This window comes from Nerophis ophidion, linkage group LG28 (genome assembly GCF_033978795.1).
Source record: "Nerophis ophidion isolate RoL-2023_Sa linkage group LG28, RoL_Noph_v1.0, whole genome shotgun sequence".
Classification (NCBI taxonomy): Eukaryota; Metazoa; Chordata; class Actinopteri; order Syngnathiformes; family Syngnathidae; genus Nerophis; species Nerophis ophidion.
This window is the reverse complement of record NC_084638.1, coordinates 22,199,439-22,214,636: the sequence shown is the minus strand read 5'-3', so window position 1 is coordinate 22,214,636 and position 15,198 is coordinate 22,199,439. Positions and strand designations below refer to the sequence as shown.

The 15,198-nt window shown below is 38.7% G+C and overlaps 1 protein-coding gene across 1 annotated transcript in view; it reads right to left on the bottom strand.

Moving 5' to 3' along the window:
* The window catches only part of LOC133544887 (uncharacterized), a 69,290-nt gene extending 54,908 nt beyond the window's left edge, over positions 1–14,382 (bottom strand). The window contains exon 1 of the mRNA XM_061890116.1: positions 14,249–14,382. The gene's annotated coding sequence lies outside the window, so the exon portion shown is untranslated. The remainder of the gene's footprint in view (positions 1–14,248) is intronic.
* Positions 14,383–15,198: the final 816 nt, after the last annotated feature.

Below are 15,198 nucleotides of genomic sequence, written 5' to 3'. Positions count from 1 at the left end.
AGAAACACCATAGACACACACACACACACACACACCGTTATTCATACATACAAACGTCCATACATTGGTACCTACGCTCCCACATACATACACACATACATTACATACCTACATACTCCAAGTCCGTTCATCCACGCGCACATTCACGGTATAAACATACACATACTGTACATATACATTCACTGTACAAACAAACATACATATACTGTACATATACATTTACTGTACAAACATTCATATACACATTCTGTTCATATACAAGTACATATACATACACTCATGCACATAATCATGTTTCATCAAACATATATCAACGTTGTTGACATAGAGTAAACTGGATAACACAAGGCATATTGACAGAGCTTAACCCATTGTTACTATAACAATCTACAAGATTAATATAGGTTCTCTCTCTCTTCCCTTTCATCTTTCGCTATTCTTTCTTATTTTTTTTTTCATTTATATATATTTTTTTTTATTGTCTTTCTAGCTATCATTATGTATACGTATCGTTGCATTTGAACAACTGTATTGTTGATAATAGAGGTAAACTATTGGTTTTGTTCATGATCAATAGCGCTTTTTCTATTGGTATTTGTATTGCTCCAGTTTTAGTGTAAAAATGCTCATTGTCATTACTATATTATTTATTTCACTAACTGCTTATTTGCTATCAATTTTACGATCATATTTGTGATATTGTATGTGCTGGTGTTCTTCTATTGTTCTTGTTATTGTTGTATTTGCTGTTGTTGTTTTTGTCTCTCTGTCTAATCCCCCTCTTATCCCCACAATTTCACCCTCTGTCTTCCTTTTTTTCTCTTTCTATCCCCTCCTGCTCCGGCCCGGCTGCACCAAATGATAATATAAATACATTTAATAAAGTCAAATTTAAATAAGGCAACAAGAGAAGTATCCTACGCTTCTCTTTTGTAAAGTAAATCTGAACAGCCGATATGGGCATCTACATCAACTATATGATTTGCCTGAGAAGCTGGAAAGGCCAAAAAAAAAAAAAGAAACGCTATGGACGAATCGAAAACGGAAAGGCACTTCTACTTCCACCTGCAGTGAGCGGACTCAACCAAAATAGATAGATAGATAGTACTTTTTTGATTCCTTCAGGAGAGTTCCTTCAGGAAAATTAAAATTCCAGCAGCAGTGTACAGAGTTGAGATCAATTTAAATAAAAGTAAAAAGTACATAATGGGGGTTTAAATGGAAACAAGATAGAGAAATATTACAATAAGAATAAAAACTAAAAAGCAACAATGGGAATAAAAATATAACAGTAAAATAAGAATATAACAAGACAAAGTAGGCAGTAGTGACCATGTTATGAAAACGTATTGCACTGTTATTGTTTTGCATCCCCTGTCATCCTTGTACCCCCCGCCCCCCTCCCCAGAGAGGAGTTGTACAGTCTAATGGCGTGTGGGACAAAGGAGTTTTTGAGTCTATTATTCCGGCACTTGGGATGAAGCAGTCTAGAACTGAACAGGCTCCTCTGGCTACTGATAACGCTATGCAGAGGGTGACTGGCATCATCCAGGATGCTCACTAGTTTGTCAACAGTCCTCTTCTCTGCCACCGTCACCAGTGTGTCCAGTTTCATTCCGATTGTAGACCGGCCCGCCTGATCAGTTTCTCAAGTCTGGAGCTGTCCTTCTTAGATGTACTGCCCCCCCAGCACACGACCATGTAGAACAGAACACTGGCAACCACAGAATATGCCGTCATAGCACAAACACCTATTTAGTTTCTCTGCTTGTTTGTTTGTTTTTTTTACAAAATATTTGCATTATGGCCTTCAGGGGAGAAAAATACATAAATTAGCCGCATCATTTTCTAAGACGCACGGTTCAAAGCGCAGGAAAAAAGTAGTGACTTCAAGTCCTGTGATTCACAGTAGTGGGTCTGTTTAATGCCTCTACTTTTCTTACTAGCAATCAAACTATGCTCCTCTCATTCACTTATGATTAAGTTGGGGGGTGGCTCCACAATATGTATGGAGACACATATTTAGCTTCTAGCTTGTTAGCCAGGGGACTTGAAATAAATACAATATTAGCCAGAGCGGATCTGCGTTTGTGGTCGGCATTAGCAATCACATCTTTTTTCAACACCAATATAAATCAAAACTAGGAATGGGTACCGGATCTGGTTCTTTCAAAATCGCCGGTCCTACTGGACACCGATACCCATAAAATCCAAAAGGTACTAATAGGCCTGACCCAATATTCGGTAAGTCAATACACCGACGAGGAATGAAAATTAAGTTGGTAAGTTATCCAGCGCCGTGTGCATTCAAGAGCGGTCACTCTTTTGCATCGGTTTCTGCGGCTAAGGGTGTTTGTACTACAAATAAACGGTGGTTATTATTACCGCTGTCAAACTTTTAATGGGTACTTTTACCGTATTAAATATAAAAAGTCGGAACACCGTATTTCATAACTCCACTTTGATATGGACGGACTGGCGCTAGCTTGCTAGCTAGCTTAAATGCTAACATGTAAATAACAGACATTAAGGTGTTTCCCCCATTACGAAACATTGTTCACTGCATTCTTAACAACTAACTCACAGTATTTGCATTAAAAATAAAGGATGTGCTGTTTTTGCATTAAGTTATCGATAAACTCGCCAAATTAAACCAGGAAGTGACCTCAGAAAAACAGGAAGTGAAACAACTAATCACCCTTTTCAATTTAAAATAGAAAAAGATAAACACATTTAATAATAATATTTTTTGTCAAGTAAGTTTATTGTGTGTATTTATTTAAAGTTATTAAAAAAATACAACTTGCTTAAAATATTTTAGTGTGTGTACCTTTTAAACACATTCAGCAATACCACGACAATAATGATAACTGTGATCATTTTGGTCACAATAACTTTATGGAGCCATTTTATTGATTGTTTTGATTATGTATATTTGAAGGTCCCCACCTACTTTATTGTTTTCGGTTGTGAATTTTATTAAGAGCAAATTTGTGCTTACAGTCAGTATATTTTGTTTAATTTAACTTGGTATACAAAAAATGACATTTCAATTACAATGTTAAAATATACAAGAAATACAACTTAATTGCATTTGGTGAGTTGGTATACTTTCATTATTATTATGTGCATTTGGTCGCAAAAAAATAATGGCAATATAATGTTTTATCGGCAATAATTTGTATGTCTTCGAGCAAAATGTGTTATTGGCCAAGGCCGAGGTACCATCTTACAATACCTGGGTTGGGCGTTAAAGACTCAGCCACACTTTGGCACTTGGCGATCACTCCAGCAGCACTGAGGGCAGAACCAGCCAAACTACCTCTCGGTAATGCAGCGAAGAAAGTGACTACAAAACGCTCCAACGTGAATAAAGTATGGCTCCACTTTTTTTAAATGCGCTAGCTCGATGCTATAATACATTGGCTTTGCTATTGACATGCTACTGAATAGCATTAGCGATTTAACATGGCGGTTTCAACACCTGCAAATGTGTTAATGAAAACTACAACTCAGATGCTCATTACAATCAAACAGCTGGTGCATAATAAGTAAAATACTTACATTAATAAAATCTTTTAGTGCAGAACAGAAGACTAAATTCAACAAAGACTGAACTGAAAAAAAAGAAACGAGTAATAGTTACATATTTTAAGCTGCTGATTATGTTATTTCGTAGACAAAAAAGACATGACTGAAGAATTAGTTTTCCGTGTATGACTCCTATCAATCAACCCTCCAAGTCCCGCCCCTCACACTCCAAATATGTCCTCCAAATTCGTTTTCCTGCTTCGATACCCGACTTTGTCTGGCTCGATGGAAGAGGGACATAAATTGTGGGCCGCTTCGGACTCTAAGACCTCCCAGGCCTGACTTCCTGTCCGCTTGGCTGTCTATCTGCAAGGATTAAACGTAATCTCAGCAATCCCCCCCCCGGTAGAAATGATCCACCATGATCTCAACATCATGCGTCTCTACATCTCTGATTATCCAAGCCTCATCATGTTTCCAGCAAGTGTTTTGTCATGAACATTTGTTTAACAAATAATAACTTATTAGAGGTTTAAGTCTTTGCGCACCTCACAATTAAATTATAAATCAATTATTTATATATCTATAATTATTATATTTTCAATTATTATGTTGAATATTGTTATTATATTATACGTTATTATTATTAAAATAAATTCTCAATGTATATACATATACATATTTATACATATACACATATACATACACACATTTCTACACACAAATACATATATACAGGGTGGCAGCTCTCTGAGCTGCTAATTTATCGTGGTGGAGGAGTTTGCGTGTCCCAATGATCCTAGGAGCTATGTTGTCCGGGGGCTTTACGCCCCCTGGAAGGGTCTCCCAAGACAAACAGGTCCTAGGTGAGGGATCAGACAAAGAGCAGCTCGAAAACCACTATGAAGAAGACGAATGAAGGACCCAGATTTCGCTCGCCCGGATGCGGGTCACCGGGGCCCCCCTCTGGAGCCCGGTCCGGAGGTGGGACACGATGGCGAGCGCTTGGTGGCCGGGCCTGTTACCGGCGAAGAGGCAACGTGGGTCCCCCCTCCAATGGGCTCACCACCCATAGCAGGGGCCATAGAGGTCGGGTGCAATGTGAGTTGGGCGGCAGCCGAAGGCAGGGCACTTGGCGGTCCGATCCTCGGCTACATAAGTTAGCTCTTGGGACGTGGAACGTCACCTCACTGTGGGGAAAAAGCCTGAACTAGTGCGCGAGGTGGAGAAGTTCCGGCTGGATATAATCGGACTCACTTCGACGCACAGCAAGGGCTCTGGAACCAGTTCTCTCGAGAGGGGATGGACTCTCTCCGCTCTGCCGTTGCCAGCAGTGAGAGGCGACGGGCTGGGGTGGCAACTCTTGTTTCCCCCCGGCTGAAAGCCTGCACGTTGGAGTTCAACCCAGTGGACGAAGGGGTAGCTTTCCCCCGCCTTCGGGTGGGGGGACGGGTCCTGACCATTGTTTGCGCTTACGCGCCAAACGGCGGCACAGAGTACCCACCCTTTTTGAATTCACTCGAGGGAGTACTGGAAAGTGCTACCCCGGGTGATTCCCTCGTTCTACTGTGGGACTTCAATGCTCATGTTGGCAACGACAGTGAAACCTGGAGAGGCGTGATTGGGAAGAATGAACGCCCGGATCTGACCCAAAGTGGTGTTTTGTTATTGGACTTTTGTGCTCGTCACAGATTATCCATAACAAATGCCATGTTCAAACATAAGGGTGTCCATATGTGCACTTGGCACCAGGACACCCTAGGCCATAGTTCCATGATCGACTTTGTAGTTGTGTCATCGGATTTGCGGTCTCATGTTTTGGACACTCGGGTGAAGAGAGGGGCGGAGCTTTCTACCGATCACCACCTGGTGGTGACTTGGTTGTGATGGTGGGGGAGGATGCCGGACAAACCTGGCAGGCCTGTTTGCTGGGAACACCTGGCAGAGACTCTGCCATATATATATATATATATATATATATATACATATATATATATATATATATATATATATATATATATATATATATATATATACATATATATATATATATGTTTTAGAGGTGCGCGGTTTGGAGTCTCAACGCGGGTCGGGCAGGTGACATGACGATAAATTTGATTTTAAATAGTTTCAGGCGGGTGAACCATTCGGAATTATTTGATATATATGGCCCGGGGATCGCCATCCTTTAACACTCAAAGGGCCATTTTGTTCCGCATCACAAAGCAAAGAAACAACAGGAGCCGCAAAAATTCTCACGAATGTCTGATGGTGGTCACCCGGTTAACAAGAAGTAGGGCATGCTATAAATCCCTTGCTTTTGATGCCTGCTACAACATGTATAAACAGCATGCCAGTCCAGCAACATATTATATGTGGTTTCCGCGGACACACGCACACGACTGCAAGGCATACTGGGTGACACAGAGTACACTGATGGTTGTGATATAAACAATTTTAACACTCTTACTAATATGCGCCAAGCTGTGAAGCCACACCAAACAAGAATGACAAACATTTTATGTTGTGTTACTGTGAGGATGTTCTCTCGAAATGTGTTTCTCATTCTTGTTTGGTGTGGCTTCACAGCGTGGCGCATATTCGTAAGAGTGTTAAAATTGTTAATATCACAACCATCAGTGTACTCTGTGTCACCCAGTATTGCATTTCAATCTTGTATGAGATTCTGCAGTAGCTGCACACAACAAGTTACTGGAGTGGCTAATAATTTGTACATGTTGTTGAAGGTGTCAAAGTCAATGGCGTCACAGCACGCCCTTAATCTTGTTATCTGAATAAGCACCTGCAAACAGCCGTGAAAATATTTGCAGCTCTCATTATTATCCATTCTCTTTGAAGCGGGTCAATATAGATCTATGAATGGTAAAAGCTGCCGACTTCTGATAAAATGTTGGTTTGGGTGGACAACGACGCGCATCTCTAATATATATATATATATATATATATATATATATATATATATTTATACATATATATATATATATATACATATTTATACATATATATATATATACATATATATATATATTCATATATATATATATATATATATATATATATATATATATATATATTAGGGGTGTGGGAAAAAATCGATTCGAATACGAAACGAATCGTTTACATTGTACGATTCAAAATCGATTCTCATTTTTTAAAAATTGATTTATTTTCATTTTCATTTTATTAATTTTATTTTTTCAATCCAACAAACCACTACACAGCAAAACCATAGCAATGCAATCCAATTCCAAAACCAAACCTGACCCAGCAACACTCAGAACTGCAATAAACAGAGCAATTGAGAGGAGACAAACACGACACAGAACTAACCAAAAGTAATGAAACAAAAATTAGTATTATCAACAACAGTGTCAATATTAATTATAATTTCAGCATAGCAGTGATTAAAAATCCCTCACTGACATTATCATTAGACATTTATAAAAATAATAAAAAAGAACAATAGTGTCACAGTGGCTTACACTTGCATCGCATCTCATAAGCTTGACAACACACTGTGTCCAATGTTTTCACAAAGATAAAATAAGTCATATTTTTGGTTCGTTTAATAGTTGAAACAAAATGACATTATTACAATCAGTTGATAAAACATTGTCCTTTACAATTATAAAAGCTTTTTTTTTTTTTTAAATCTACTACTCTGCTAGCATGTCAGCAGACTGGGGTAGATCCCGCTGAAATCCTCTATTGAATGAATACAGAATCGTTTTGAATCGGAAAAATATCGTTTTTGAATCGAGAATTGAATCGAATCGAAAAAATCGATAAATTATCGAATTGTGACCCCAAGAATCAATATTGAATCGAATCGTGGGACACCCAAAGATTCACAGCCATAATATATATATATATATATATATATAAATATATATATATATATACATACATATATATGTATATATATGTATGTATATATATATATATATATATATATATATTAGAGATGCGCGGTTTGCGGTCTCATGCGCAGAGTCCGCGGACAAACCGCGGATCGGGCGGTTGACATGAGGACCAAATACATTTTAATCAGATTCAGGCGGGTGGTGATTGAACCATCCAGAAATATTTGAAATACATGAATGTAGGATCAGCATCATTTGCCATTCAAAGAGCCATTTAAGACCCCTGCCATAAAGTGAATAAGACACTGATATTCTCTTGAATGACTGCAAGCACTCACCCAGATAATAAGTATTAGGGCATGCTATGGAGTCATTAGCATTGTCACCTTCTACAGCATGTACAATCTACTTGTCAGTTTAGCAACATGTTGTGTGTAGCTTCCACAGCATTATGCTCACGACTGCAAGGCATACTGGGTGACACAGAGTACACTAATGGTTGTGATATAAACAATTTTAACACTCTTAGTAATATGCGCCACGCTATGAAGCCACACCAATTAAGAACGACAAACACATTTCAGGAGAACATCCTCACAGTAACACAACATAAACGCAACACAACAAATACCCAGAATCCTTTACATTCATGACAGTTCCTGACTATTTTAAACACCCCGCTAGCAGCAAACCCCGCCAGCTCCCGCCCGTACGGCGGTAAGGTGGGCGGGGTTGGGGGCGCGGGGGTGTAAAATATAATCAGGATGAGGATGTTCTCCCGAAATGTGTTTGTCAATCTTGTATTGTGTGGCTTCACAGCGTGGCGCATTTTAGGAAGTGTTAAAGTTGTTTATATCACAACCATCAGTGTACTCTGTATCACCCAGTATGCCTTTCAATCTTGTACTTGAAATTGCAAAATCTTTACACAACATGTTGCCAAACCAACAATTGGGTTGTACAAGTTGTTGAGGGTGTCTAAGGAAATAGCTTAACAGCATGCCAGTATTATTGTCATTAGGATGAACGCTATTGGATAGTCACAAGAATGTTAACAGATGTCATACTTAAACTAATATAACTACATTTGCCTGTATCAACTAAAATTAAGAAAGTGAGGTATGTAAACAGTTGTATTCCCCTAGTGATGTTTTTTTCATATGTCAACTTTTCTTCAAGGAAATAAATTTGATAAGACTAATATTTTTGAAGTCCGGGTAACGCTTACATTATTGTGCAGTTATTAAGAAACAAATCTGAAATCTTATTTGTTATCATTGACATGGAATTACATAGACGCTGGAATATGATTGGACAAAAAACAACAACATACTGTACATGTAGCCTACTGGAATTAGTGTAGCCAAGAGAAATGCCACAAAATGAAAAAAATTGACTGTTAGGAATACATTAATACAATAAACAAATATTACAATTTAAACTGTAAAAGTAGTTCTTAAGCTGTTTCACTGGATCATGCAAATGCAACAATTTTAGATAAACGACAACAGCAGAACTCCTCGTGTTATGTAACTTTTTTAATTTAGAAAAAAAAAAAAATCATGAGCAACCATGAAAGTTATTATTTCCAAGACAACCCAGGCAGAAACATCATCTCCTGTTACAGTATATATATATATTTTTTTACAAAATAGTTTTCTAAACACATTCATCATCCCCATCCTTCCAACATTTCTTCTACTCACTGATGCTGTTGATGACGACAATTTACAACACCTACTCCTGGCATGTGTTGCCCCATAAGTATCTGAGCTCTGTAATCACCATAAATCAGGGTTTCTCAAACTCAGAGTTTTAAGTGAGAACGTATACTCGAATATCACGATATGGTCATTTTCTATATCGCACAGAGACAACCCCGCGGTATATCACGTATATCGATATATCGCCCAGCCCTACTTCCAAGTAAACAGATACTGTATGATCAAAATAGTATCATTTTCATGGAGATCCTCGAGCCATTTTGAGAGCTAATGAGGAAGACAATCACGTGATCCATGACATAGAGGAAGAAAAACAGATACCTTCCCCATCAACAACAATGCTAATCAAGCAGACTTTGTGGGAGCCAACAATGATTACTTTGGGAAAATTATGATGTAGAACCTTATATTTTTGAGCCTGAACACAAAGAGGATGAGCAATAAGTTTTAAAAGCCGAGTGCTAAACGGATGGAGCGTTATTGTGACACTAGCAGGGGCAGCACGGTTAGGTGCTAAACATACAAACTAATCATAACAAAACAAATCATAACAAAACAAACATTTACAGTAATATTTCCACTCTCGCTGGGATGCCGACTAATGGGACGCTCACATAATCCCGTTTATAGGAAGAATCACAATCCTCACAAAGGGTTAAAAACAATTCCTACAACAAGTCTCTTTTTGGGTTTTTTTTTCACCATCCCAGGGGTTGTGAAAATTGACCAGCCAGTCGGTCCATGGTCACACTTGTCTACTAGCAGGTGAGCGATGCATGAATTGTAATCTAGAATTCACTTTCAACACGTTTGAGACCAAGCAGACGCAGCCATCGGCTCACTGTGTCAACAATAGTAGCGTAAGCTAGCATAAGCACACTGTGATCAATGCACTGCTAAAATAGTTTGTCTGCGTCAGCGCTTATAATAACAATATCACTCATATTTGGTGAATTTTCAGGTCAGGACACATAAATGGAGTCTTGTTGGCGCTTTCTGGATGTTTTTAGAGAGTATAATGAGAGGACCCTCCATCTGTTGACTCAATTGTTAGCTTTTTATTTAGGATTTTGAATGCATAAAAAAGCCAAGCATATGTGCTCTTGTCTTACATAAGGATTGTGAATGATAAACAACACATCTATTTCCAAAGTTTGTGTATTTCCAGTATGACTGATCTAATAATATGGTCTGAGTGCAGAATCCGCGGAAATTACTGAAGGTGTTTGGCGTGGTATATTCAAAAGGACTGACGGAATTTGTGCATTTTGTGACATTTTGGATGGTATTTTCACATATTTGCAGATTGTAAATACAATTGGATATGGTTTAATGCAGTGTTTCTCAAATGGGGGTACCTGTACCCCTGGGGGTACTTGAAAGTATACCAAAGGGTACGTGAGATTTTTTTTTAAATATTCTAAAAAAGCAACAATTAAAAAATCCTTCATAAATATATTTATTGAATAATACTTTGACAAAATATGAATGTAAGTTCATAAACTGCGAAAAGAAATGCAACAATGCAATATTCAGTGTTGACAGCTAGTTTTTTTGTGGACATGTTCCATAATTTTTGTGAAGAAATGTTTAGAATTAAGTTCATGGATCTCTATTACAATCCCCAAAGAGGACACTTTAAAGGGGAACATTATCACCAAACCTCTGCAAGCGTCAATATATACCTTGATGTTGCAGAAAAAAGACCATGTATTTTTTTAACCGATTTCCGAACTCTAAATGGGTGAATTTTGGCAAATTGAACGCCTTTCTGTTTATCGGTCTTTTAGCGATGACGTCAAAAAATTACGTCACCGAGGTAACACACCCGCCATATTAATTTTCACATTACAAACACCAGGTCTCAGCTCTGTTATTTGCCGTTTTTTCAACTAATTTTTGGAACCTTGGAGACATCATGCCTCGTCGGTGTGTTGTCGGAGGGTGTAACAAGACTAACAGGGAGGGATTCAAGTTGCACCACTGGCAAGAAATCTGCCGTCAGACCCCCATTGAATGTACCAGAGTGTCTGCACATTTGACCGGCGATGCTAAGACAGACATGGCAGGGAGATGTATGGATAACCTGCAGATGCATTTGCAACGATTAAGTCAACGAAATCACAAAGGTGAGTTTTGTTGATGTTGTTGACATATGTGCTAATCAGACATATTTGGTCACGGCATGACTGCCAGCTAATCGATGCGAACATGCTACGCTAACCGATGCTAACATGCTATTTACGCTAGCTGTATGTACATTTGAAACTAAATACCCACATTTAATGCGAAACAAACACTTACCAATCGACAGATTTAAGTTGCTTCAGTGTCACAAGATGCGAAAGTCCTGATCGTTTGGTCTGCACATTTTACCGGCGATGCTAATAAGGCAGCCATGCTATGGGCCACTTCATTAGGTACACCCACGCTATGGCCGAATAGCGTCAATAGCTATTCGCTCAATAGCTTCAATTTCTTCTTCAATTTCGTTTTCGCTATCTGCCTCCATACTCCGACCATCTGTTTCAATACATGCGTGATCTGTTGAATCGCTTAAGCCGCTGAAATCCGAGTCTGAATCCAAGCTAATGTCGCTATATCTTGCTGTGGTAACCGCCATGTTGTTTGTATTGGCAGCCCTGTATGACGTCACAGGGAAATGGATAGTGGTTTCGAAGACAGTGAAAATAAGTTTATGATTACTTCTATGTGTAGAAATCTTTATTCATAATTGAATCACTTGTTTATTTTTCAACTAGTTTTTAGTTTTTTTATATCTTTTTTTTTTTTCAAATAGTTCAAGAAATACCACTACAAATGAGCAATATTTTGCACTGTTATACAATTTAATAAATCAGAAATTGATGACAGTGCTGTATTTTACTTCTTTATCTCTTTTTTTTCAACCAAAAATGCTTTGCTCCGATTAGGGGGTACTTGAATTAAAAAAATGTTCACATGGGGTACATCACTGAAAAAAGGTTGAGAACCACTGGTTTAATGGATACAATGAGGGTATAAAGATAAACCAACTGTACTAAACAGAGCATCAAGTTGCATCTACTGGCTGAATGTGAATTTATTGTGCATATTGGAGAACATTGGACCTGAATACATAATCACAATAAGCTGGGGTCGCATTGTACCAAAAAAAAACAGATCAGCATTGTCATCTGAAAAGGCAAACAAGGTTGTTTGTTTAAATTAAAGAACAGGCAATGCAGATTTAAATGGTGCTCTAAGTTAAGTTTTTCATGAGTGTGTCTACTACATTACCTTACTACATTAAGTGCACATTTTGAAAATGTGCACTTAATTCTTACTTTAAATACTGTCACAAAGTTTTGGGCTTAGTAAAATATTTTACAAATGTTCCTGTCTGAGATTCTGACTACCAAATTGCATTTCTATCCTAGTATCTTGACACATTTGCCGTAAATTCTGGACTATAAGCCTCTACTTTTTTCCTACACTTTGCACCCTGCGGCTTATAAGACGGTGCTGGTCATTAGTGGATTTTTCTTTGCTGACTGCTACAATACAAAAAGTTTAAAAAAAATAAATAAAAAAAAACAAAGACACTTAAATATTGTGTAAATGTATGTGCTATGGTGCCATTTTTTGGACGAGTTTGCTCACTGCAGGTGCTGCTGTGTCCTTCCATTCAGTATTTTCCGACGAAAGTAGAAGTCTTTCAGCCGTCCATATCATCACTCATGCATCACTCCAAACGTTTGTATGTTTTACAATACAACTAAAACAACTCTTACTTACTAAAATGTCGCATGTGTGATGTCTATAGAGGTGCTTTAATGCATATTTGTACGAGCCATCGTAATGTAATGAAGCTAGTGTCGTTAACATTAGCTAATATGCTATCATGTTTAGTGTCTGTGTTAGTGTAATCAACTTACAACTGCATTCTTTTTATATTGTTTCAGTTTCACAAATTCCTCAGTAAATTTACCAAAACATCACCGTGTAGTTATTGGGTGCGTTTAGCAGATTGGAAAGCTAGCTTGCGCAGCGATTGGGTGCATGATGAAGACTTCTGTTTTGTTTGATCAGCCATTTTACTGCTGTCTTACAGACACTATTTGGAAACAATTAAGGTATATAAATAAAAATGTACAAAATATTTCTGCATAATAACTAATTTTGCAACGTTGATAACTGCGGTTTATAGGTTGGTGCGGCTAATATATGGAAGAAAATCATTATTCAGAAATATTGTGGGTGTGGCTTATATATATAGTCTGGAGAATATTGTCAATAAATAAACATTCACTTCGGGGGTTGGGTGTGGAAAAAAATTATGTTCCCTGGAGCGGGGGCGTGGCAGAAAAATGGAGAATGTCGTAGATTAATTTCTGTTTCGTAAGCAACAACTTTGACACCGTGATATTACTCAGCCTATACTGACACATTCAGACTGCGTAATGGTTGCATCCCTGCACACAAAATGCTGTTTTTACACATAAACAGTAGTCATCTCCCACACATTTTGACATTCCCAAGCAAACATTAGTCCAAAAGGAGACACCACTGGACAGAACTGGGCCCAGGCAGAACAATGCTCACATCCACTAATCCTCTGTGTGCTTGGAGGGATATCGCGATGTAACAACAGCCGTGCTTATGACGGAACTCTTTACCGGCTGCATTCGGTAGGAAAACTAGGCTTTATATAAGAAGGCCTCCGAGCCCACCTTGATGAAACCGTCGTCTCATACATCGTGCCGGCATGACGACATGTCTCACAGTTAAATGTCAGCACAGGTCGTTTGTGATTTTTTTTTCCCCGGGCAAAAATCGCGATTGCAGCATCACTGTAACAAAGAAGCACGAATCCATGGATCTCTGCGGCCCCCCGGCCCTATTCCGCTCCCACACGCCCACCATACCGATATGCACTGCAATGATATGTTGCACGTCGTCCACCGGACATAAATGCATCGTAATGCACATGTGCGCACCGACGTACCGGAGTGCCGCACAATAGACATTGCATCACTCAATATAGGTTGGTGCGGCGGGAGGACGGTCAACGATGCGCGTGACAACACCCAAAAAATTGTCCAAATTCGTGTTTTTAAAATCACTCACGGTGCAGATGTGTGTCGCTGTCTCGTGGATTGAGTGCTTGTCTCGCCAGTCAGTGTGCGATTAATATGTCTCCACCTTTCTCTCTGCTCGCCCATATAAAATAAGAAAAAAAAGCTGGTGTCAGAACTCAGGAGTCGGCCCCGCCCACCGTCAGCCGCTGGGCCAATCAGAGACAGAGCACAGAAATATGCTTTTGTTAATATTAGACATACTCTTTAAAGCAGGGGTAGGGAACCTATGGCTCTAGAGCCAGATGCGGCTCTTCTGATGACTGAGTAATCCGCCGGTAATCACAGTGTTAAAAAAACCGTTCAAATTATAAAAAATTCTCATGCATTTTTGTCCAACCATCCATTTTCTATCGCACCTGTTCAAGAAGTCGCTTTAATTGTAAGAAGTATCTCAGCTGTACCCCTTCCACCCGGGTACAGCTGAGATAGGCTCCAGCGACCCCCCTGTGACCCTGAAAGGGACAAGCGGTAGAAAATGGATGGATGGATGGATGGCCCGGGCCAATTTAGGGGCCGTAAAGGCATCCTACAAACCCATTTCCATATTAGTTGGGAAATTGTGTTAGATGTAAATATACTGTAAACAGAACACATGGATTTGCAAATCATTTCCAACCCATATTCAGTTGAATATGCTACAAAGACAACATATTTGGTGTTCAAACTGATAAACATTTTTTTTACAAATAATCATTAACTTTAGAATTTGATGCCATGAATTGATTAACGTGGACCCCGACTTAAACAAGTTGAAAAACTTATTCGGGTGTTACCATTTAGTGGTCAATTGTACGGAGTATGTACTGAACTGTGCAATCTACTAATAAAAGTATCAATCAATCAATCAATGCCAGCAACACATGACAAAGAAGTTGGGAAAGGTGGCAATAAATACTGATAAAGTTGAGGAATGCTCATCAAACACTTATTGGGAACATC